This window comes from Rhinolophus sinicus, chromosome 1, assembly GCF_057876585.1.
Source record: "Rhinolophus sinicus isolate RSI-liver-muscle chromosome 1, RSI-T2T, whole genome shotgun sequence".
In the NCBI taxonomy this organism is placed as follows: Eukaryota; Metazoa; Chordata; class Mammalia; order Chiroptera; family Rhinolophidae; genus Rhinolophus; species Rhinolophus sinicus.
In genome coordinates this window covers 167059240-167083585 of record NC_142501.1, presented here as the reverse complement: position 1 = coordinate 167083585, position 24346 = coordinate 167059240, and the positions used below count along the sequence as shown (strand labels likewise).

At 36.9% G+C, this 24346-nt stretch overlaps 1 protein-coding gene across 1 annotated transcript in view; it reads right to left on the bottom strand.

Moving 5' to 3' along the window:
- The window catches only part of ARHGAP24 (Rho GTPase activating protein 24), a 701900-nt gene extending 681055 nt beyond the window's left edge, over positions 1–20845 (bottom strand). Inside the window, exon 1 of the mRNA XM_074323892.2 lies at positions 20783–20845. The gene's annotated coding sequence lies outside the window, so the exon portion shown is untranslated. The remainder of the gene's footprint in view (positions 1–20782) is intronic.
- Between the last annotated feature and the right edge of the window lie 3501 nt (positions 20846–24346).

Sequence of the window (24346 nt, the reverse complement as noted above, 5' to 3'; positions counted from 1 at the left end):
ACTCCAATGAAGAAGATGTGAATCGTGCCATGGCAACTTCAGGCTCCCTTGCTTTAGATGGAGGGTGAAATATCTCTAGTGCTTCTCCTTTTCCCTAGAAGTCACCAAATTAATGGCTCATGAGGATTAACTATTCCAATCCATCAGAAGCCTCTCTAGGAAGAGTGATGTGATATTTGATGTCAAAGAGCAATATGACCAACAATCAAAGCTTATTATAGAATTGGTGTTCTATATTAAACAGGTAGTACAAGAGCCTATGTCGCTCTAAGGCATTTTACATAAGACTTAGTGAAGGGAACAGAAAACAGTGCATAGAAAATAAATCACCTATTTTTTCCAAAGGTAGGTATTTCCCATTACAATCTTTTGTAACCATTACTATGTGTTAGAGGTTAATTTAATTCCAGGGTAGTGAGTATCATGAAACAATCAGAAGAGAACTGAAGGTTAAAGAACAGAGACCCAAAAATACATGCACACAAATATATCCATGTTATTTTTTTAAACCCAATGAACATTGCACTTGTTACCCAAGTTCACTGTTTTTTAGAATAGCATCTATTGTTTAAAAAACAAGGCATGAATAAAAAGGATCAGTTCAAGACAATATCATAATTAAGAACCAAAAAAATATATAAATATATCACATTATTTTCCTTCACAAAACCCTTTAACAGCATCCAATTTCTCACAAATATATAACTTGAGCAATGGCATGCAACCGCTTCAGCGATCTGACCCCACCTACCACTGTAGTCCCATATCCTTCCATTTCTGTACTTACTTGCTCCATAGTCTCAAAGGCGTTTATCACAATTATTCCCCAAGAATTGCCTTTCATCATATCTAAGATGCTCTTGATTGTAAGGCGCTGCATTATTTTCTGGTAACAACTAAGAAAGAAAACTGCTGAGCATTACACTTGCGTGGTATTATCAATTTTAAAATGCACTCAATACAGAAGTATTAAAACAAAAAAAGTGCTGGCTTAAAAATGTATGAAATGTGGTAATTATTAGTAGCTAGAAAGAATATTTGTAAAACATGTATAAGATACGAAGAATAACTCAGTAAAGTGAACTTGACTGCCACATCTACCTACCTACACCTTCCTACCATATTTCATTCCTCTGTCTGCCCTTTAGAGGGAACACTATTTTGAATTTTTAAAAATGATCCCCTTCTTTTATTTATCATGTTATCATATATGTTTGTATTTCTAAGGTTGTTTATTTTAGTATATTTTAAACTTCACACAAATGTGTTCTTTGGGTATTCTGAAACGTATGCTTTTTGCTCAGGATAGTCTTTCTGGGGTGCAGCCATATTGGCAGCAAACTCATTCATTTTACTGCAATAGTATTCCATTACGTACATGTACCACAATGCTTCTGCCTGTTCTACCGTGACTGCTGATGTGTTGATGATAAACATTTGGGTGTTTGCTTTTTGTGTGTACCCCGTGACAAACATACTGCCGTAAGCGCCCTTCTTCTTGTCTCCTGGAGCAGGTGTTCAAGATCCTCTAGGGAACGTATCCAGGAGTGAAACTGTTGTGTCTTAAATAGGGTTGAACTAAAGCAACTTTACAAGAATAGCAAATTCTTTTCCAAATTGTTTGTAACAATTTATCCTCCCAAAAGCAGCATTAAATATTCCAGCTATGCTTATGGGTTTCGCTTTCACTTAATTTTAAGGTATCTAATCTCACACATCATCAAAAACAATAGTCAATCAATTCTCAAGCCATCTCTTCAAGAAAAGTATGTAACATGGAAGTTAAAGATAGAGATTCTGGAGCTAGACTATGCTACGAAGATTAGTTAATACGTATAACATGTTTAAACTTGGAAATAATAAGCAAAAAATAATTGTTAGGTGTCCTTGTTGTTATCTTGAATGTCATTGTTGTTATACAGAACCCTGAAAACACTTAGACTGTAATGTATTCTATCTTGATGTTTTTGCACATATTACTCTCTTATACTGAACTGTTCTTCCCTCCATCCTCCATCTAAATTTCATTCTTCAAGAGCAGTTCTGTAATTCACACTCAGACACATGCAGAGCTGACCATCTTTACCTAGGACTACCAATGTCTCTAATATATGACCTATCACACTGCATTCCAATCGTTTGTTTACTTTTGTCCTCCTTACTACAATTTCAGTTATTTTGCAGACATACCCCCCTTTTTTTATTGGTTATTTCCTGGTCTTATGAGCCCCTTAGTAAATGTTTCATAAATAAATGGATGAATAAATGAATGAATAATTATGAACAATTGCAACATCAATAATACTGACCCACAAATAATTATTTATTTAGCTTTGCAAATTCAACTGGAATACAAATAGTTAAAATGTATATACCACCATGTTCTCCTAACAGAATCTTCTTAAAGGAATTCTATGTTTTTCATTTTTAACATCCTAAGATAGAAGAATCTTTAAATGTGACCTTCTTATCTGTATGCAACCCTAGTAACCTTTTCTCTAACCAACCTTTGTTTTCCTCTTGTATAAGAATGTCATCCCACAGCACCACTGACAGAAAAATGCCCAGAGCACAATTTATGAATCTACTCCTTCCTGTTTTAGTCTTTAAGCTGGTAGAAAAACAAAACTGAACCCGTTGTTTCTTTCTTTTTCCTTTATATTTAGAATGATGAGATGATTGGCTTCTCAGATGTTAATATATACTTGCAAACCTTATGCAAGCAATAAAGAAAGTCCACCACTTATGAACAGGAGTGACTTCTGTTATTTCCCCTTCATCCAGCCTTGGTGTGAACAGCTCTCCTTTACACCAGATAGCTCCATTTACTAGACTGTTACATCTTATAATGCATCTAGACTTCCTCTATAGTATTTCTACTTAAATGGCCTCAGTTTTTATATTAATATTGGACTGCAAGGTCAAACACTGCAAAGCAATTTTTCTCCTAATCGTGACTAGGTCCTTGACACTTCTTCACATGACATAGAATTAAGCTCACCTGGCTGACTAGTGCTTAAAATCTAGCACCTGGAATTGAGCACACTATTCTAGATATGATCTGAAAAGTTTACAAGGGATTATTATTTATGCATCTATTTGTTTTACAAGCATGTATTACTACATCCCCTGCTTTATTGTACATTTGTATTAATGGAGTTTAAGAATATATTTGATTTTGGGTGGTAGTCATTTCATACTATTAACAGAACCAAAATTTTTTCACACAAATTTATCTTTATTAAATTTCATCTCTTTAATTTTGTACCATCACTGCCAATTCAATAATATGAATTCTTAATTCATTAAATTCTTCAAGAAGATGCCTGAAAGACAATATAATTTGTATGCTCAGAGCTTACCACAATGTCTGGTAATAATAAGTGTTCAATATAAATTGAATGAATGAATTCTTGGAAGAGTGAATATTTTTAATATTAAAGTCAGGTTAAACACCAAATTCATCTACTTTCCTTAAACATCTTTCTCTTTTACTATTTCTCTATCTCAAAGAATGACAAAATCATCATTTCATATTATCCAAATTCTAAACCTTGGAGTCATTTTAGATTTCAGCTTTTTTTTTCCACCATCAACATGCAAACGTTCACCAACTCTCCGTCCACAATGTTGATTACATCATTCTTGCCCTTTCTAGTCCAGTAAGGAATGCTATTTCAATCCTTTATTAAGAAGAGTGACATTAATAACTTTTATTGCTAACAAGACACTTGTCTCATGATATTACAGAATCTTCATTGTGAGTTATATCTTGACTTACTGGAAGTAGGCTATTTGTAAAATACTCCTTTTTCCAGATAACTATCACATCAGTGAGTACATTTGCTCAAACAGCTGCACTTAACAGCAGGAATCACACATGCCATCACAACAGTGAAACTGCCAACAATCTACTGTTAGTTTTATATGTTCAGGAAAGAAATCAAGAGACTTACAATAGAATTACAATTAAATACCCCAAATATTTATGCCTGTTTATTCATGTACACACCAAATGCCAGGTCTATTCCACATTCACTAACTGAGAGCTAATTGGGCAAGGCACTGTGCTATTTTCAAAATGAATGAGACACAATTCCTGCCCTCAAATTCACAGTCTTGGGAGAAAGACAAACATGGAAAGAATAATCCAACATGAGGTGTCTATAGTGGTGTAATTAGGTAGAAAGCATACGAAAGGTTGTCCGAGGTCTGGGACGTTTGAGAATAATAGTTTAGAAAAAGGTACAGAAATGGAATTAATATTTATCATGTTCCTCTTCTATGTCAAGTTCTTTGCTAAAAGTTAGTTCATGTTGCTTTATATGTAATAGGAAATGTAAAAATAACTAATTACATATAAATAACTTTATATGTAATAGGAAATATATAAATAACTAATGTATAAATAACTAATGAATATGAAAGTAATGCCGATGTCTTTCAGCAAGAAAAACTGCAGATAGAATCAATGTTTCATCCTAGTCAAGATGAAACAGTAAGCTATACCACCTCTGCTCCAAACACATAGCAATGATAGATAAAATATGAACAGTTAAAGCCAAAAGGACAGGGCTGGAACAAGAAAAATATCTTTGTTTTAACCTGGCCTCCCAAGAATGCATAGCCTTGGGTAAAGGCTTACTACTTTATTAGGTAGTATAATCCCATGGAGCAAAAATGAAGCAAAAGAGGAATGAGACAGGGCAGAAGGAAAAAGCAGCTCAATGTATTAAGGATGACTGATTGATCATCTCATAAGACTGTCTTCTGAGAGGCCATATAAATGACTTCCCAATCCATGGAAGAAAGGAAGAATTTATTTGAAGGCTCCCATTTCCCATTGGTTAAAGCTTTATTACACAGATCTTTAACTCTCACAACGCCCCCCCCACCCCCAAACCTTCTCTCACACACATTTCCGGGTGTACGTGCTTGAGACTATAGCATCACTGGCCTATATTCAATGAAGAACTGAAGGACAGGAGGTCAGAGAGTGCACAGTGAGCACTATTAAGTTGCATCTGTGGGAAGGTTGTTTGGTGGCTCTCAATGCAGTAGTGTCTGTGGCTCAAAATGAGTGGCCAAAGGTCCCAAAGACCAATTATGACAAGAGGATCTGAAGTGCCTGAAATGCCTAAAAGGTGTCTTGGATAATTTCTATGGACTTGAAATGCAAAGTAATGAGCAGAGCTAAAGCCACAGTCTAGTGGGCTTGGATTTGGAAGGAGACAGTGATCTCTATCATACGTAACAAGGAAAATCACAAAATGCAGGATGGTGTTTATCCCTAGAGAAAGAGAGAAGAAACAGGAAGACGTAAATAGGGATTCAACAGTGACCACCATGTTTTATTTCTTCAAAGGAGCTCTGAGAGGAAAATGGCAAAATACTACACTTATGTAAAACTGAGTATTGGGTACATGGGTATTTGCCATATTATTCTCTTAACGTTTTGTATGTTTAAAGACTAGCTTAATAAATAAAATTCAAGGAATTAAAATATACATCACTAAAGTGTTACTACTCAGGTTAACAATACTAATTATTTCCATTTGGAATGTGTTGTAGGTATTTGAGTCCTAAAGTCCTATGTTTTAGTTAAAGATAGTCCCCTCTAGTTTATTTTTACACAAAAATCAATATGATTTCAAGAATTATTTCTCATCGACAAACACCAAAGGAAGGAGGATGCCTTTTTGTAGTCCATTTGTAGCTTCAGTCTATCTTTGAGGCATCATTAAAAGTCTGAAAGGGTGACTTGTGTAGGTCCCATTACCCAGTCCCTTCATTTTCACTTGGGTTGTATATAGTTTGTCCTGTTCATACAGTTATTTAGTACAGAAATAAAATGAGAACCAAGAACACCAATTCCAAGTCTTTTCATTAATATGTTCTGTCTTTGCATCTCCGAGAGTGCTTTGATGTCATTCTATTTGGAAACAGGAGTACAGGTCTGCAATGACTCCTCCAATCTTATTCCACGTCCATGCTTTAATACCCTAAATCTATGGAGATCCTTTTTTTTCCTTTCACCCTCAACAGTGCACTTCAAAAACAACTTGTCAGTTTACTTACCAACTGAAGAGCAATTAAATGTTTGAAGATTTCTGCTGAACAGAACTCACAGAATAGGGTGACCATTTAATTTGACCAATCTCCTTTGGACAGCTCAAATGAGATTACCTTTCTCAGTGGAATACTCATCACACTTCCTTTAGAGTTAGACAAATCAATCTCACTGACTTCTTCGGGCTTTCTCAGCTAATCTTTTACCAGGGCTGAATCAGGATTACTTTAAGCCTCTTTAACACAGGAAAACCAGAATTGTAAATATAATTAGTGAGTTCTTTCTACATATTCTAGGAGACATTTCCTGTCTTAGAATATTGTATACTAGAAGCAAGCAGAGGAGGAGGGAGGAATGGAGAAAAGGGAAAACTGACAGGACGAAAGAAAAAGTATGAGGCCCATTACAGTGACTTTCAAGCTTTCTACAAAAGCAGTTGAGCAGTGTTATACCTGGATTATTTGGCACTGAGAGCAAAATACTTTTCAACACTTCCCAACTCTCTACAACAAAATTATTTTCAATAATAATCATGAAATAGAACAAGTAATAGCCAGAAAAGACATAAAGACGGTGAACTTTTTCTTTTATTAAATTTTGAGTATATATAATTGTGCCAGTTTTTTCAAGTGAATTTTAATAAAATCAAAATGTCTAAACCTACTAAATCATACTAAGGCATATGTTTGAGTTCCTTGATTATTTCTTCAGTTTTGAGGAAATTAACAAATACAAAAAGAGTAATTTCCATTTTAAAAACATTATTTGAATTCAATAAAACATTTCATGTAAGAACTAAAATTTGTACTTACCAAACAAAAGTATTACTTCTTTCAGTTCTATTTCACTGTTTAAAAACTTAAACACAAATGAAAACTCAAAATTGTCACATAAAAGACAAAATTGAAATTATTCAAGTCCTAATTCATCATCTTTACACTTGCTGTTGCCATCATTGTTTATTTTAACCTATTGTTTAAATGCAGGAATATGTATTATCACAGAGGCTGGAGACAAGCTATGCCTTAAGCAAGCTAGAAGGAGGCCAAACCTTTACAAACTCTGGAAACAAGGTGTGTAGCTGATTTCACATATGTCAGAGGCCAACAATACAACATAGAAAACAATGTTTATTAAAGGATAAATTTTAAAAAGTGATTATTTGCCATTTCGAACTTAGACCAAGAAGATATATTTTGTAGGGACGAATATTTTATCACTGATACAGCTTTAGAGTTGTCAGTGCATGTTGATAATTTTTAAATCTATTTTCAGTTAGTTAGTTTTATTATTGTTTTTAATTTTTGTACAGACCTTATTGCCTGTTTCCAGTAGTTTCCACTGTTCCACCTTCACTCTTGGTCCACCACTACAATGAGTAGATATTCTGATAGGTTTTTTGGTTTTGGTTTTTCTTCATAAGAGAGAAAAATAAGTACTGAAATGAAGATAAGGTACCTTGATCAATCTATCCTAATCTAACAAGTTTAGAGCTCACTGGAGGCAAATATATCGACCAGCTTAGATTTCTGAACAAATAACTAATATTAATATTAAACATATTATATTGACCTGTCTACATTATCGTTTTCCAAAGGTTTACAATGAACATATTACTTTTATTAATATTCACTTAAGATGAAAATAAAATTATAAATAAAACACACCCAATCTGAACTCTATTCAGTTTAGTCCATATTGTCTCTTCCTAACTGTTTTCCTTTCAAATTTTGGGAAATTTTGGCAATGCCCTTCCCATGTATAGAAAGACTTCCCTCTGCCACTACCTCCAGAATTCCCTAGCGTTCCAGGCACTTCCAAAAGCCACATTGACAGACCCATCTGTGAAGGAAACGGATTCAGACTCAGAGTCACTAGCCTCACTTCGAGTGTCATAATCATTTCCCTCTTCCTTCTGATCTCGCTCATCCTGTTCATATTCTTCATCTTCTTCCTCCTCCTCCTTCTCCTCTCCATCTTCATCCACCTCATCTTCCTCTGCATCTTCTTCTACCTCTTCATCTTCCTCCACATCTTCCACCCCTTCCTCCTCATTCTCAGTGTTGTTGCCTTGCTCATCAGAAGAACCACTGCTGCCAGTCTCGTGGTCAGAGACATATTCTTCAGAGTTAACTTCTTCCTTAGAAGTTAGGCAGTTAGAGCTCCATGCTCCATGCTCAGGCAGTTAGAGCTCCATGCTCCATGCTCCTAATTCTGAAGGCTGCCGGTTCGATTCCCACATGGGCCAGTGGGCTCTCAACCACAAGGTTGCCAGTTCAATTCCTCGAGTCCCGCAAGAGATGGTGGGCAGCACCGCCTGCAACTAAGATTGAACACAGCATCTTGAGCTGAGCTGCCGCTGAGCTCCTGGATGGCTCAGTTGGTTGGAGCGCGTCCTCTCAACAACAAGGCTGCCAGTTCGATTCCTCGACTCCTGCAAGGGATGGTGGGCTGTGCCCCCTGCAACTAGCAATGGCAACTGGACCTGAAGCTGAGCTGCGCCCTGCACAACTAAGACTGAAAGGACAATAACTTGAAACTGAACGACACCCTCCACAACTAAGATTGAAAGGACAACAACTTGACTTGGAAAAAAAAGTCCTGGAAGTGCACACTGTTCCCCAATAAAGTCCTGTTCCCCTTCTCCAGTTAAAAAAAAAAAAAAAACCCAACAACAACAACAAAAAAAATATACACATATGCTCAAATTAAAGTGTGGTGAACACAGAAATGTGACTGCCAATATAAATTAGGTTTATTAAATCTTATATAGGATTCCTGTCACAAAGACCAAAAAAATACTTTAATCATGATGGCCTCTAGGAACATTCTTGAACTAATTAGGTAACTACCTGGGGTGGGTATGAGTGGGACTGGTAGAGGGGTTAGGTACTTAGAAGAATGGTCAACATGTATCTATGTTTTTATTATAGGTAGATGTCCTTTCCAACACTAGCTGCACATTGAAATCACCTAGCAACCTTTAAAAAATACTGATGCCTAGGTTCTACCTTGAGAGATACTGATTTAATTGGCTGGAGATGCAGACTGGCCATAGGAAATGTTAACCATACCCACGCCGTAACTCTAATGTGCTACCAAGATTAAGAACCATTGCTTCAGAAAATTGCTTCTCTGGCCTTGGCTCTTAAGTTGAAGCTATAAAACTTTTCTTAGGAGGGACTTAGATGAAGTAAGCTGGTAAAGGCTAGGAAACTTAGAAATATATCCTGAGACTGTGTCTGCATATCAAATCCACAAATTTAACAAACGTTATATTATTTGGAGGTCATTAGTGGTGTTATTTTGGTTGGTGGGGAACCCACCCCATGTAGAGAAGACTCTCTGGACTCAGGCAGATCTTGTCTTAAATTATGCCTCTGGGTGGCCATAGAGGTGCACTGCTCGGGTCTCCCTCAGGAGCATCTGCTCATGGGATCACAGTTGATTGGCCGTCTCTGGCTGTCCACACCTTTGGGTCCAACTTGGAGCTCACAGAGTTCCCTTGGGCTGCTCCTAAACAGTGATGGAGTATGGCAGCAGTACAAGAACTGGGCCATTTCTACCCAATGCAAGGCTCCTCTAATGGGCACCTTTTGCTCCCAAGTCCCCGAGGCACTGGTCTGGCTGAGGCTTTCTCAGAATTCCATGCAATTTGAGGCTTTTCTGACCAAGACCGCCTTTCTTTTCTTTCTTTTCTCAGGTGACTTGCATCATGGTATGAAGATTTTACTGCTCCCACCTTTATCTTTCACAGGCATTTCCCTCAATAAATCTCTTATAAACCTAACCTCATCTTTGTGCTCACTTACGAGAGGACCCAAACTGACGCACAACTCTAGCAACACTTGATATTGGCAGTTAATGACCTGCCGTGAGCTTCAGTTTCTTCATCTGTTAAAATGGAGAGGAAAACTCAGACGGGATATTATGAACATTGAATGAGATATATTATCAGTGTACAAGGTTGCCAACCTCTTGGAACATAGAAGGAAGTTAATAAATATTATCATCTCCCTCATCCCCACACCCCTCCCATCTAGCAACCCTCAGTTTTGTCTCTATATCTCAGAGACTGTTTCTGGAATTGTAACAGCTATATACAAGAGGGGTAGTATATTGGGGGAGGGAGGTTATCACTTTGTGAGGGGTGTAAATGTCTATCTATTACATTGTTTTGTACACCTGAAACTAATAAAAATTAATAAACAAAAATAAATATTAACATCTCTTTTCAACTTTAATGAACAAATACATTTCCCTCACATCAATGAACATTTTGTTCTATAACTTATGTTTTATGCACCGTGGAGGTACATAGGGTACAGCACATGATGAATGGGATAAGTGGTATAGAAAAGGCAAAAGACTGTCTAAAAAAAATAAAAGATTAATATGTGAGATGATGGACATGTTAATTAACTACCGTATTTCCCCGAAAATAAGACCTAACCGGAAAATAAGCCTTAGCATGACTTTTTTAGGATGCTTGTAATATAAGTCCTACCCCAAAAATAAGCCCCAGTTAAGACCATCAGCCAGATGGATGCATTTAGTACGTCCGTTGCTACACATGACAGATGTATGGAATTATAAAATAATAATATTAATATATAATTAAATATAAATAACTAATACTATTGACATTAATACTTAAATGATAATATAAATTATAATGAAGAACTTGTAAATACATAAGCGGGCGTCTTTGGACGAGAGGTAAACGCCTATGTAAACAGATGAACTGGAGACTCATTGCCGAATGACCAATCGGAGCACAGACACAACACATGAATAACATGCGCACTTGATAACGAAGATGTGGTTGTGTCTCATATGAATCTTCATTATTCAATACGTCGTGTGTTGTAACGGATGAACTTAATGCACTCATGTGAAATAAAGAAATGTTTTCTGAATTTTGGTGCCTGTAATTTTTCATCGCTTTTGTGTGTATCATCATTTTTAATTGTCATTTTTGTTGCCATTCCTTCCTCGTAAGTCTTCAGTGAACACTTGACTTAATGGTAGATTTAAAGGGAATAATACTTTGACCCCCAGACAAGATGAGTGCAAAAAGAAGGAGCTATTCCATAGAGTACAAGAAAGGAATCGTGGAGGACTCCCAGGGCAAGAATCTAACAGCCTTCTGCAAAGAAAAGAAGTTGGATCTCCAAATGGTCTGAAAATGATGAGCAGAGTACAACAACCTCAGTCAACAGGTGGAGGAGGGAAATGCTAAGCAGTGCAAGTGTGGATCAGGTTGGCAACCATTATTTCCTGAGCTGGACGACATCATCTGTGAATGGATTGCTGACAGGAGAGCAAAGGCTTTGGTTGTGCACAGGACTGATATTCAAGCATTTGCCCTCACAATGGCACCACAGTTAGACATATCCCCAGAATTCAAAGTATCACAACACTGGCTGGATGGCTTCCTTCAGCGATATGAACTGTCTCTAAGAAGATTAACAACACTGTTCAAGCTGGAAGATACTGAAATTATTAAACGTGCACTTGCATTCAAGTCCTTTGTTCATGGCATTGAATTTTCTAAATACCAACTCTCCAACATGATTGCTATGGATGAAACTGCAGTATTTATGGGCCAAGGATCTCAAACGACAATTGATCAGAGGGGTGCCTCATCAATCTATTACATTCCTTCCACTAGTTACGAAAGTGCACATGTCACCTGTATTTTGGAATTCGTCTGGATAGAAAGAAAGCTCCACCTCTAATCATCACTAAGGGCAAGAAAGATAAGGTTGAACGTGTTTCAGGCATTTATGTTCTTGAAACCAAAAATCCTGGTGCACACAAGCAGTTATAAGGAAGTGGGTCGATTTAATGCTGCCACTTGTTTTGCGAGGTGGCCAAAGAACTCTGCTAGTCTGGGATTCAGCCAGCACTCACCGCGCTAAAGACAAGAAGAACTTCCTTGCAAAGAGAAGAATAGATCAAATAATGATCCCACAGGAATGACTGCCTATCTCCGGATTCTTGATATTGCAATAAACAAGCCATTCAAGGACCATTTGCGCATGGAAATCAATGACTACAAAGAAAATAGAATGGAGAGAAATCAGTGTAGAAACTTTGTGAAGCTTAGCCTGCAAGAGGTCGTGACTTGGGTGAAGAATTCATGGGACAAAATCACTGACAGCTGTACTGCCAATGCACTACGGGTGGGCTACATAGAAAGAAGTGCTCATTTAAGGAGAGCTCTATTGCTGGACATGAGAGATTGGGGCCCATGGTTCTATAGGAAATGGAATCACAAGAAATTCAAGCCGGAATTCAGGGTTTGGAGAGTTATGATGATGTTCCAGAAGAAGATGACATGACTGTATTTGAATAAATGTAGATTTTTGTACATGAATAAATGAATAAATGTAGATTGTTGTACATGAAAAAATAAGACAGCCCCTGAAAATAAGCCCTAATGCAACTTTGGGAGTAAAAATTAATATAAGACCTGGTCTTATTTTTGGGGAAATACGGTAGATGGGAGGAATCCCTTCATAGTATATCCATATGTCAAATCATCACAATGTACACTTCAAATATCTTACAATTTTATTTTTAATTATACCTCAATAAATTTAAAAAAGAGCTTCTAAAGTCAAATACAATAATAAATATCATAATAAAAGCATATACCATATGTATAATATTATTCACTTGGTCTGAGACAGACGTACAAAATAAAATCCCAGGGAAAATGTTTTATTTTATATACATGTTTATTAAATATTATATATGGAAGTTTTTTACTGCCAAACTGCTCAAATTTCAGAGCATGGATAAATAAGGATGCATAACTACCCTTAATTAATATCTCTAAGCCTAAAGACAAACTCCTGCAGGTTTGTGCATGATTTCAAAGGTGTATATCTCTAAAAAGTTGTTCACACTCCATGTAAATCCAGGCAAGCTTGCTTCCCACAGAAGCTAGCCAGCAGATACTTTGCAGGGATTTTGCAATAAATTAACAGTACTATCAAAAAAAGTTTTGGGGAAAGAAGAGGAGAAATAGAGAATTGTATTATTTGTTATTCCAAAATATAAATAAAAGTGAAAAACTGAATTTAGAATCCAGTCAGTTCTGCTAGAATGACAACATCTGTATTCCTCAATATTACTGTGCTATGTAAAATCACACAATAAAAACTATAGGGCTTATGAGGAAATGGGGTTAGGGACACAACACTCACAAATCTCATTAGTGACATATTTTTAAAAGTAGGAACCTAATAAAAATGATAGCACAGTTTTATGCATGGGAAATGATTACAAAATATGTAAACACTACAATAACTATGACACTTTTCCTTAAAAAAGACCTGATGTTTGCAGAAGGGTTGCAACTCATGAATTACTGTGAAATGATAGAAAGAGGGTTATCTGACACAGGTCTGAAAGTTCTAACACCAGAGGTGGGTGGGTGTGGTTTATAATATACTTGGTGAACTGAGATAACGGTAGATATTTGATATGTGTGTGTGTATGTATATATGTATGTATGTGTTTTATGAATTCCTATGCAGCTGGGTTCAGTTGGTTGCAGTTTACTGCATTCACCTAGAGTTTCTTACAAACAAAATTGTGCAGAAGCAATGTGAATTTAGTTCACTTTGTAAAATTAACACCTTCAGTTAGTGAAAAACCATCTCATAAACCAGGTGAGTAGTTCAATTATGATCTGTTCTTAGGCCTTCAGACAACAGAACCAGTTTCTAAAACTTGTACACCTTAGCATTCAACAGATGAGATAACCCATCCTGTCCTGCTGGTCAAGTGAATAATGAAGTCAATGTTTCTCAGAGAGGAGAATGCAAACTGTGGTAGTAGAAAAGACAAAGCATACCCCACAGAGGAGGAGAAGGCAGAGAAAATGTATTCCGGACTACTCCAACTCTTCCAACAAATGTAAATACAGGGGACATCAGTGACCTACAATTTTTGTTGTTAGCAGCCGAAGGGGTAAACAATGAAAGTGGAAGGAGTCGGTAAGTAGTAATGTTAGCTGACTACACCCATGGGTATGATGTAAAATAATTCTATTCATTTTCTTATAATAAAAATCGCACCTCCACTGCTCAGATTTAAATGGATATTAACAACTCAACAACTTATATTTTGGTCCTCTTCAATATCAATTATTTCGGGACAACCAGTTTTTGTTTTTTTTAAACCAGGAGTGGGGAGGAGGATAGAAAGAAAAGGAAATCCCAAAATTAAGGAACTTGATATCTCCCTTTCATCCACCCTTTTAAAAAAATTGTTCAGAAGCAACGACAAAATTTGTGTCTTGTTCAAAGTTCTCTGATGCAGCAATTGTGTGGAAACTATTTCTCACTTTCAAAACAAACACTATAGCAGAATTTGCTGCACACTGTAAGTCCTCTAAAAAAAATTATTTCATTAAAAGGGGATATTTTATTAAGACATAAGAGAATGCATCACTGAACTGCCCATTTTTTTAAAACGGCAAAATAACAAGTTATTAATTAGTTCTCTGGATAAAATCTTTATGTACACCAATTTTACACAGAAATAGGACATAGATAGATTGGGGCCTTTTGTATTATTGTTTTATCATTTCATTTTTAAAGAAGCTAGTGCTGATCAAATAGTGTCCTAACATTACAAAAGAAAAAGAAAAAGAAAAGAAAAGGGAAAATTAATTCCTTTCAGGTTCCAAAATATACAGATCTCTTTTCCTTTATATATATCTAGAATTGATGTTACTAACATTTTTCTATAGGCAAGTTTTCATCTTTGTCAAGGTCTCATGCCCTGGTGACTTGCATTTCACATGAATCTAGGCAAACAGCTGCCTCTGGCACTGATCATTAAGAGAAGCAAACTGTCTTCTGGTCCCACTTGTCCATTCATGAAGTTGGTGACTATAGACCCTAAGGCTTAGGGAGATCATTTACTACTTTAAGGCCACTGCTTCTTTAAGAAAGACTGGAACTAGATTTTAAAGTTCCTACAAAAAGTCTTACAACAGGAACCACTGACTTCAAATTTCAATTCATTTGCACAAAATGAAACAGCTAAAATTTTACCTTTATATGGTATTTTACAAGTTTACCAAGTGCTTTCACTATTACCTCATTTAACTTAATGTAATTACATCTCCCTGTATCAGTGCACATTGTGAATCATTTTCCTATTCATTCCTTTTTTTTTTTTTTTTTTCCATTGGTGTTATTTGAAATCTTTCCAACCTGCTTTTGGAAAACGAGACTTCACGGAGCATTTCCAGAAATGTGTTACATTGAGCGTTTGAAGAGATCAGTTGCAACTAACATATGTAAAGCACCTGGGGAGAACTTCTGCAGCAGAATTGAACTTGATGATGCATCAGTTGAGTCATTCAACTGTTGAGCTTCTCAATTACTTAGAACACATAAGTCTTTTGTGTTTATTTGTTTGGTTTGGGTTTTTTATTCCACAGAGTAGAACTGGTTCCAAGTACAAGCTATCAAAGGAGGCCACAGCGGGGAAATTCAATCCAGTTCTGTTAGGGGGGATTAGAACGTCTCCACTCCTCTGCTTTCTAGAGGAGAGATTTGTCCTAAATCCCTACAGCTTCCTGTGCATGAAGATGGGTTGAATTGCCTGACTGGTGAGTTTCAGAAAAGAACTGGACATGAGTAGCCCAGATTTTTCAGCCCATCCCTCCCTTGTGATCCAGCTAACTACAGAGTGCAAGCATTCAGTTCTGTTTTTCCAAATCTCAAGGTTTAGAGAGCAGACTCCGTCTCTGCCCACAATTTGGAAGTTCAATTCAAGGGAGTGTTAGACTATGGTTCCTTGAGCCAGGAATATTGATAAATAGACAGGGTGTGCAATTTGGGGAGCAAATATAATATTGGCTTTCTTAAGGCACTAGGTGAGGTCAAGCTTTGTCAGCTGTTTACTTTGGTGGTTTGCAGCGGCGTATACTGCACCATGTAATTGGTTCTCACAGTTGTGTGGTGTGCTTATTATAATCAGTACAGCCTAAGTAGCAGCTTTAGATCTTGGACTTTAAATGAATAGGTCATGATGGGCTATTGCATTTGGTGGGGAACTGCAGCTTATGGTGGCTTGTCCACAGGTGTGTGGCTATTTTTATACAGTGAAAGGCTGTTTTTACACAGGCAAGGCTTCCCAGACCTTAAATAAAGTCAACATGGGTCACAGAGACCTTCAGAAGCTGGTGCTACAGCGCAACCTTGAACTACCTATTGTGTGTAGACAATAAGTGAAACAATTTTTGTTGATTTTATTGTTTCTCAACCATGTATGTAGGTATGGTCTTTAAGTGCACAAGTGCCTAAGTTCTATAAGTGCTTTCAGAGCACGCAAGTGTGTTATCATCGCTTTAATTTTTGTGCCAGATAACTTTTTTTTTTGAAGAATACAGGGAGATATCTGTTCTCAGTAACCTCCCCTGAGACTACAAGCTTCAAGAAATATCAATGACTGTGCGAGTTTAAAAATATGCTGAAGATGGTTCGCCAGCTGGAGTAAGGATGAAGAGGAGAAAGAAACTTTCTGTAAGAGACAGAGTTCTTAAGGCTAAGCAATTTCATCCTCAGAGCGGTGGAGTCACCCACTAAAACACAGAAGAGACTGGGGGACTTGTCACTAAACAGCATCCACACTAAGTCACCGTCAGGACGCCCCCAAACAAAAGGCCCAAGGGCATAACTGGTAAAAATAAAGAAACCTTTGCAAATTTCTCAGCTTGCCCAGCAATGTCTCAAATACTCCTTGCTAAATGAGACTATTTCATAGATGGATTTTTCCCTCAAGATCTGGTGATTCCCTAAGGTCAAAGGTAACATATTTATAGGTGATTTCTCCCAATTGAATTCAAGTTCGCAAGTCACAGTTCTGAGAAACGTGCATAGATGGGGTGGCATCCTATCCAGACTAAAATTAAGACTGTCCACCTTGTCCTCAGATCTCACTGCGTCTCTTCTAGAACCTATAACATCACTAAATACGGAGTTTGGGGAACACAATTCTCCCTGGAAAGAAGCTGCTCTAGGAGCTAGAGATTCATTTTTATTCTAAATTTGGTGGAAGTGCTAAAATAATCTCGTGAAGCCCTTTTTTAACAATTAGGCACATCAGAAACTTGTCAATGAGTTAATGCAATTTCTGAAGTTGTGAAGGAACTATACCCGTTCCATGAGAAATAACCTCGGTTGCAGCTGCTGAAGGAAACATCCTCTCCAGCCGCCAAGAACTCACTGCTGAGGGTGATCAGAACAAGAAATTGGCAAGGATGACTTCTTTTTTCACTCATTTCTTTGAAATCATAAAGGTAACATAATTTTATTCTGGGTTTTAATTCATTTGAACTGTAAAATTCAAGGGAGTTTAAATTTGTACTTTAATTTTTACTGAGGAATTTAATAATGGGCAGAGATTTATATTTAAATTTAGGATATTTAGTTTTTTGTCATGTTCTTATTGGAATACCTCCATGTGGCCATTTGATATCATTTTAAAACTTCTGATAAGCTGAGGCAACGGAGCTGGATAATAACTTAGATTGGGAATAGAAAGGAGAGAGAATTATTAGCTTTAGTACATACTGACCCTTTGGGCCCTTCTAGGGGAATAAGATGTCCCTCTCACCAGTGTCCTGGGCAGATCCACAGAAAGTCAGAGACTGGTGGTAGGACAACTGTCTCGCGCTGGTGGGAAGCAGGCTGTCTTGAGGGACTGCAGACTTTCTCCTCTAAGACAATAGCATCAGTCCTACTTTCCACAGGCTTGATGGTTAAGCTCCACAAAGTAAGAAAACAAACCCCTGGAGGACAGTTTGAGGTATGAGGGGTGAGGTCATCCTTTCCGCCCCTCAGGTTTCTGTAATGGGGTTTTCCCAAGGTGTCTCACCCCAGAAAGTTAGAGTCGGTTAGCTGATTGGCGAGTGTGGGAGAAGAACTAGGTAGGCATAGTTCAGCCTCTTTCCCTACATCCCTGAGGGAGCCAGCTGCCCTGAGAGAGTACACACCCTCTACCCTGCCTTTAGGTGGAACAGGGGCAGGCTTCCCCCAGGATGTTCCGAGCTGCCTGACTCTGGCTGAGTCAGGAGTTTGGTATTAAGATATGCTTCTGTTGTCCCTTCCCCAGGTCACATTCTACAATATTAAGTTTACCAGCCATAAAGGATAAAGATGATGTTTTGAGCTCTTTCATCTCCATTTACCTTGCTCCATACACATGGGTAGGATTAAAATACACATACATATGTATGTATGCTATTAACTAAGGCAGGGAAACCAGGGCTGTCACTTATTGGGCTTGTTTAAGGATAAGCAAGACGAAAAAAGGGGATTCCCTCACAATATTTCATCCAGCGATGTAATAAAGGGAAGGGTTTGAGGGCCGTGGAGCTATGCCAAAGGAAGCTACTGAAAACCTTGCTCCTCTCAAATTTCCAAATGAGAAAATCTGAGCAAGAAAATAAGAGTGCCAAGTACAGAATTTCCAATTTCATATCCACTTAGGTTTTAAGCCTTTAAAGGGGGTTCCCATGGAATTACTTGAGCATCTAAGCTTAAGAGGCCAAGAATACAAAGTGCCTTAAAGAAGGAGTTGGATCATATAAACGGTATTAAAGAAAGCACAGCTGTAGGGGATTGCCAGTCTATTGCATGAGAAGGTAAACTACCTTTTTCTCCCTTCCTCATATCGGTAGCATCTGCTGTCAGGCTGAAACATTCAATATGGTTATTTGCAAGATTGCAATGTACAGAATGAGAAGTTGGAAAGCTGAAGAAAATGAAGAAGTTGGGATGCTGAAGGTGGAGTGTGAAAAAAAGCAGGGGGTTTACCTAATAGTGTTCAACTAACCTAGTAAAGCCCATTACATTGGCATAGGCCATGGCAACGGTTCTATTGGCCTTTATAGTTTTGGGCCACTTTATTATACGTCACTCCCAACAATTCTCTGATGCAAACCAAATGGACATTATTCTTTCTTACAAAAACGACCAAAAAAATAAAACCTAAAATAAAGCTTGGTCACATCCATGGCTTATCAACATAAAGCCATTAGCCACAATTAGGAGTGGAAGATCAGAACCAGAGGGCTTAAAACCCTTACCTTCCTCCTAATTCAATATTATTTCCTGCAATGCATGTATTTGTACAGCTGGCAAATTAAAATAGAGTATTTTTCTCAGTAAAAACTCAGCCCAGACTTGACAATTCCCTGTCTGATCATACAGAGAAGGATAAATTAGAGTTTCCTTACTCCCCTAACATGGACAAGAGATAACCCCATTTCATTTTATTCCCATCCTCAACTGAACTTAAGGTGAAAGAAAAATATGACCTACATTAATGAAAAACATAGAGGAAAAAACATATTTTCATATTTTAGTATCACCCAATTGTTGCCAGTCTCAAATTTTTTGTATAGGATTTGAAGGATGGAATTGAAAACATCTCAACAGTGACTAATAATCAGAGCCTCCTGACTCCTCCGACACACCACGATCAATAACTGCTTAACTCACAAAAACTGTTCCAAAAGATAAACAAGCTAAAGAAGCTGGATTAACACTAAAAAAAATTAAAGTAGGGTAAGACAGAAAGACATGATCTTTTAAAGTTGTAATCAAGAGTATGTGAGTGTGTGGAGTACACACACACACACACACACACACACACACACACACACGAGCCAATCCCCTGACTATGTTCTATTTAATCATTAAATCCAACCCAAACTGTTGTTTAATTACCTTAGCTATGGGGAGTTCAGAAGACTTGACCAGCTAGACTCTTCCAGATAATTCTGTCTGAAACTTTTTAGTTGTTCCTTTCAGTCATGCAAGTCAAATCAAAAACCCCTCCCCCCACTCACATTTCAGAAGTAACATGTATTATGGAAAAAAAAAATCCCTCAGGAAGCTAATTCGTTTATCAGGGATGGAAAATGTATACACTGAGAACCCCTGGTTTTTGTATAGTTCACCTCCATTGGAGAATTAGGATTATTTTCAGTCTCCCCATTTATTTCTTCCTCTCATCTAACTGTTGACAATCTTCTTCTATCTCTATAGTTACCTCATGGTCAGCTGAAAAGACAAATGTTAATTTGCAGAAATCTTTTGACTAACCCCATGCTGACTATGTTTTGTCTTTAGATAATTGCAAAGATGCACGTGCCGCTTAATATGAACTATAGGCTAATGGCTGCTATTCATAATTGAGGCTGACACTTCACACAACCTCTTACCAACATTCACTTTAAACCCAGAGTAACAAAAATGAAGGTCATATACCTAGTTTCTCTGAACGTTAACCATCTAAGTATATTTGTGACTTGTGAATCACTGAAATATTATTTTTCAGAGGGCAAAAACAATATAAGATCTTCATTTTCACCGATCCTATAATAAATACTACTAAAGACAGAAGAAAATCATTATACCAAACTTTAAGCAACAGAGGTCTAGTCAAAACACAACGTATGTTAAAGCCAGCTTATCTCTCATAAGAAAGTAATACAGCTTCAGTTTTGTTTGCTAAGAAATATTCACAGCTTTTTTATAACAGAATTGGTATAAACCTTTACTTTCAAAAAGGACAAGGATTTTATTTGAATCCAGTTTTGTGGCTTACCTAAACTATTGCTATTTCTTCCAACATAAACGATAAATGAATAAATTGTATCCGGATACTCACAGCAGAGAGCTCAGTTCTGGCCCCTAACATCAGCCGCCGCCGCTGCAGACTGAATGCTACTGTTGGGAGGTGCTGTTATTTTTCTAACAAAGGAGCACCCTCTAGTGGCTTTTCAAAGTTATTAAGTACACGCCATGCATGTGACATAATTTGTTTACTATCCAATTACGCAATGTCAAAACAGTCAGGTGAGAACAAAAGCTTGCTCTGGACATTACAGGATCATATTGCAACCTCATTCTATGTTTTCTCTAAGGATGATGACTTTTAAGGAAAAGATATTTAAACATTTCTATATCATATCTATAGTGTGCCTCTGAGAAAAATACACCTTTCTCTGATATTATTTATTATTATTATTATTACTCCTATTGTTACTAGTCTCATCATTGCTATTAATAGTAATAGAAAAGTTGCCATTTACTGAGCATTTACTGTATACCAGAAAATGTATTCATTGTTTTACACATTGTACCTCATTTAAAACTCACTACAAATCTATAGCCCAGGTTTATCCCCATCCTGTATTATGGATGAAATAATTGAGGTCAACATATGTAATGTAAGTTGTCCAAGGCAACTGTCTAATAAAAGGTAGAGAAAAACAGATTCAAACCCATCTTTATACGTTTGCAAAGACTCTTACAGTCATGATTTGATAAACAGAAATTATCAGTAACTTTCACGTGTCCAGCCTCATGAAACTATAAATCTAAAGGAATTATTTAATAACAATGAAAAGAAAATAGAAAATTTGTGTAAATTCTTTTAAGTTCACATTAGAAATACAAACATTTTCCACAGTAAATAAAGTCAAACACGATTCTTGGATGGCAAAGCAATAGTCTCTAGAAAGCCAATTCAGTTCCTCCTACTTTGCCACATGCCTCACAACAGGGAACAACACTTGCTCAGTTGTAATATTTTATAAAATCGAGAGGTGTTTTTATTCAGTTAGGCATTCAACAAAACATTTAGCGAATGCCTATAGCAGTACCTCTAGTTATGACAGTCAGTGAAACAAGATTTTTGCACTAAGCAAGTTACCGTGTGAAAATCAAGAATTATCAGGCAAGAATGACCCCGGAATGAAGCATTTTTCTTGGCTGCAAGATTTATATATTCTTAAATGTCATGTGTCTGATCCCTAGTAGATAAAACTCTTTCTGATATTTACATAAGTCTTGAGGGAACCTAGAGAAGCAAAACATAAAAGAATATTTACTCAGCATCTGCTAGGTTCTCATTAGTAGTCTATGCCTTTCACATATCACTATGGCAGAGACTAACTGTTCTCAACCCTATTTCCTTTTTTTCTTAAGCAGAGGTGACTCCATTTCCAGCCTACTTTGTACTTGAATGTGACCATGTCACTGGATTCTAACCATTGGGATGTGAGCAGAAGCAATGGGTGCCACTTCCATGCCTCGCCCATGAGAACCTCCCTCGTGAAATCCTCCATGTTCCTTTGCCCTTCTGGATGACTGGAATGGTCATAGTTCCCCAGTCTTGGATATCATGTATTGCAGATAGCAAAACCACATGACGTAAGAAAGGAGACTAGATCCCTGAATCATTGCTTGGAGAAAAAAAAAAAATCTGACAATCAGGAGCATCCATTTTGCAGATAATTATGAGTAAGAAACAAACTTCTATAAATTTTGAGTCATTATGCAGTTTTGATTTGATTGTTCATTACAGCAGTAAGCATTACATTAATACAGTCATTTAATCTTCACAGCAAAGTTAGTAAGTTATGTGGGTTTATTCCAATTTTACAGATGAAAAAAGCTAAGGTTCATTCAGATCATATAATAATTAGCCCAATCACGAACAAATAATAAAATTCAAACCTGGGTCAAATCCATATCTCTCTAACTCAAAATATATGCTCTTTCCTCTATGTTACATTAACAGTCCACCTGCTGCCACGTAACAGTAATGAAACTACCACGTTCCAAGTATTGGTCAGCTTAGGTATATGCTGCAGTAACAAATGTCCCTGAGAATCTCAGCTTTTTAAAATAATAGACGTTTATATCTTTGTTAGCCTCAGTTCCCACTGAATGTCTTCTTCATCTTGGGACGCAGGCTGAAGGAGCAGCCTTATTTTTGCTCCCATAACAGAGGAAAAAGGATAATGGTAAAACTACATGATAGCTCTTAAGTGTTATTTCCACTCACATTCCATTGGCCTAGCAAGTCAACTGACCAACTCTGACATCAATGGGGTCAGGAAGTATAACCCTGATTCAAAAAAGAGAAAAAAATAACTGAGAAAAAGAATATATTCGACCTTGCCCTCACTTTTAGAAACTAAAAGTTAAGAGAATGTTACAAGAAAATTATAACAAATGTAAGAGAAAATAAATTGAAACTAAATTATGAAAAAGAGAAAAAGAAGCAAAGTATCAATGAGATGACATACTCTCCTTGATCACCACCCACCCCCAAAAAATGTAAGGATTCAATTAAAAGATATAACCTGAATCCAACTTGCATTCTTGAACAGAAATTAGATTTCTGAATCATCTCAATGGGTATCTTACACACACACACACACACACTTAGATATTTTAAACTATAGGTTGTAGAATAACTCATGTCAACACAGAGAATATATTACAGAGTGCACAAAACAAGCCAAAGATGTGTTTACCAATGAATAGGAGTGGGGGGGATAAAAGACAGAGGGGTGAGTGTGGGGACAATGATTGAGAAAGAAAAAGAACTGCACAACTTTGCTTATAAAGCCATAGACCAGGAAGTCATGGTTCAGTTCTGGCAAGTGATGTTACCTACTCATTTCCTTATCTCTCTTGCCTATATTTTAAAGGAAATTACTTTTTAAAATATGAGCAATCTGTTTCAAGTTATTAGTGTCTTATTAGTGTACTAAATCAGACACATTGATCCAAATCTTTCATCTCAAATATTTGATCCAATTTGCAGTCCCTAATGGCCAAACCCTGAAGAGGCATTGTCTCACTCTGATTAACTCCCCTCTGTTGCCTTACGAAACAAATTGGTCTGAGCATCCTTATCTTTTCTGGAATCATCTCGTATATTCCAGTCTCACTGAATATTTAATAAGTGGATGAGTGAATGAGAAAAATGAAAATTCTACACTTCCCAGCATGCTATTACTTACATTTTTAATACTTAGGAAATTTCACAGTAAGACACAGTATTATCATGCTCTGATGCATATACAGTGAAAATAGCAGTGAGCCAGAACTAAACATCAACTTCTAATAAGTAGGAAGAAATGAGAAGTAAATCAACGATAGAATAGACAAAATAGTCAGCTGCAGCAATCACTTGCAGAACACCTATGAATTAAGTGCAGTTATATTTTTAAGGTTGGTATTCACCATTCGACTGAAGTGACGGCAAGACCCATGTCTGCTTTACCTGCAGTATCCTTAAAGCTTAGTACAGCAACTACCACAAAATGAGCTCAGTAAGTACTCACCAGGATGAATGAACATAAGACTGGTTCTATAATTGATGATTTCACACAAATTATATTTGTTAATCTTCAGGACATCCCTGGAATTGGGC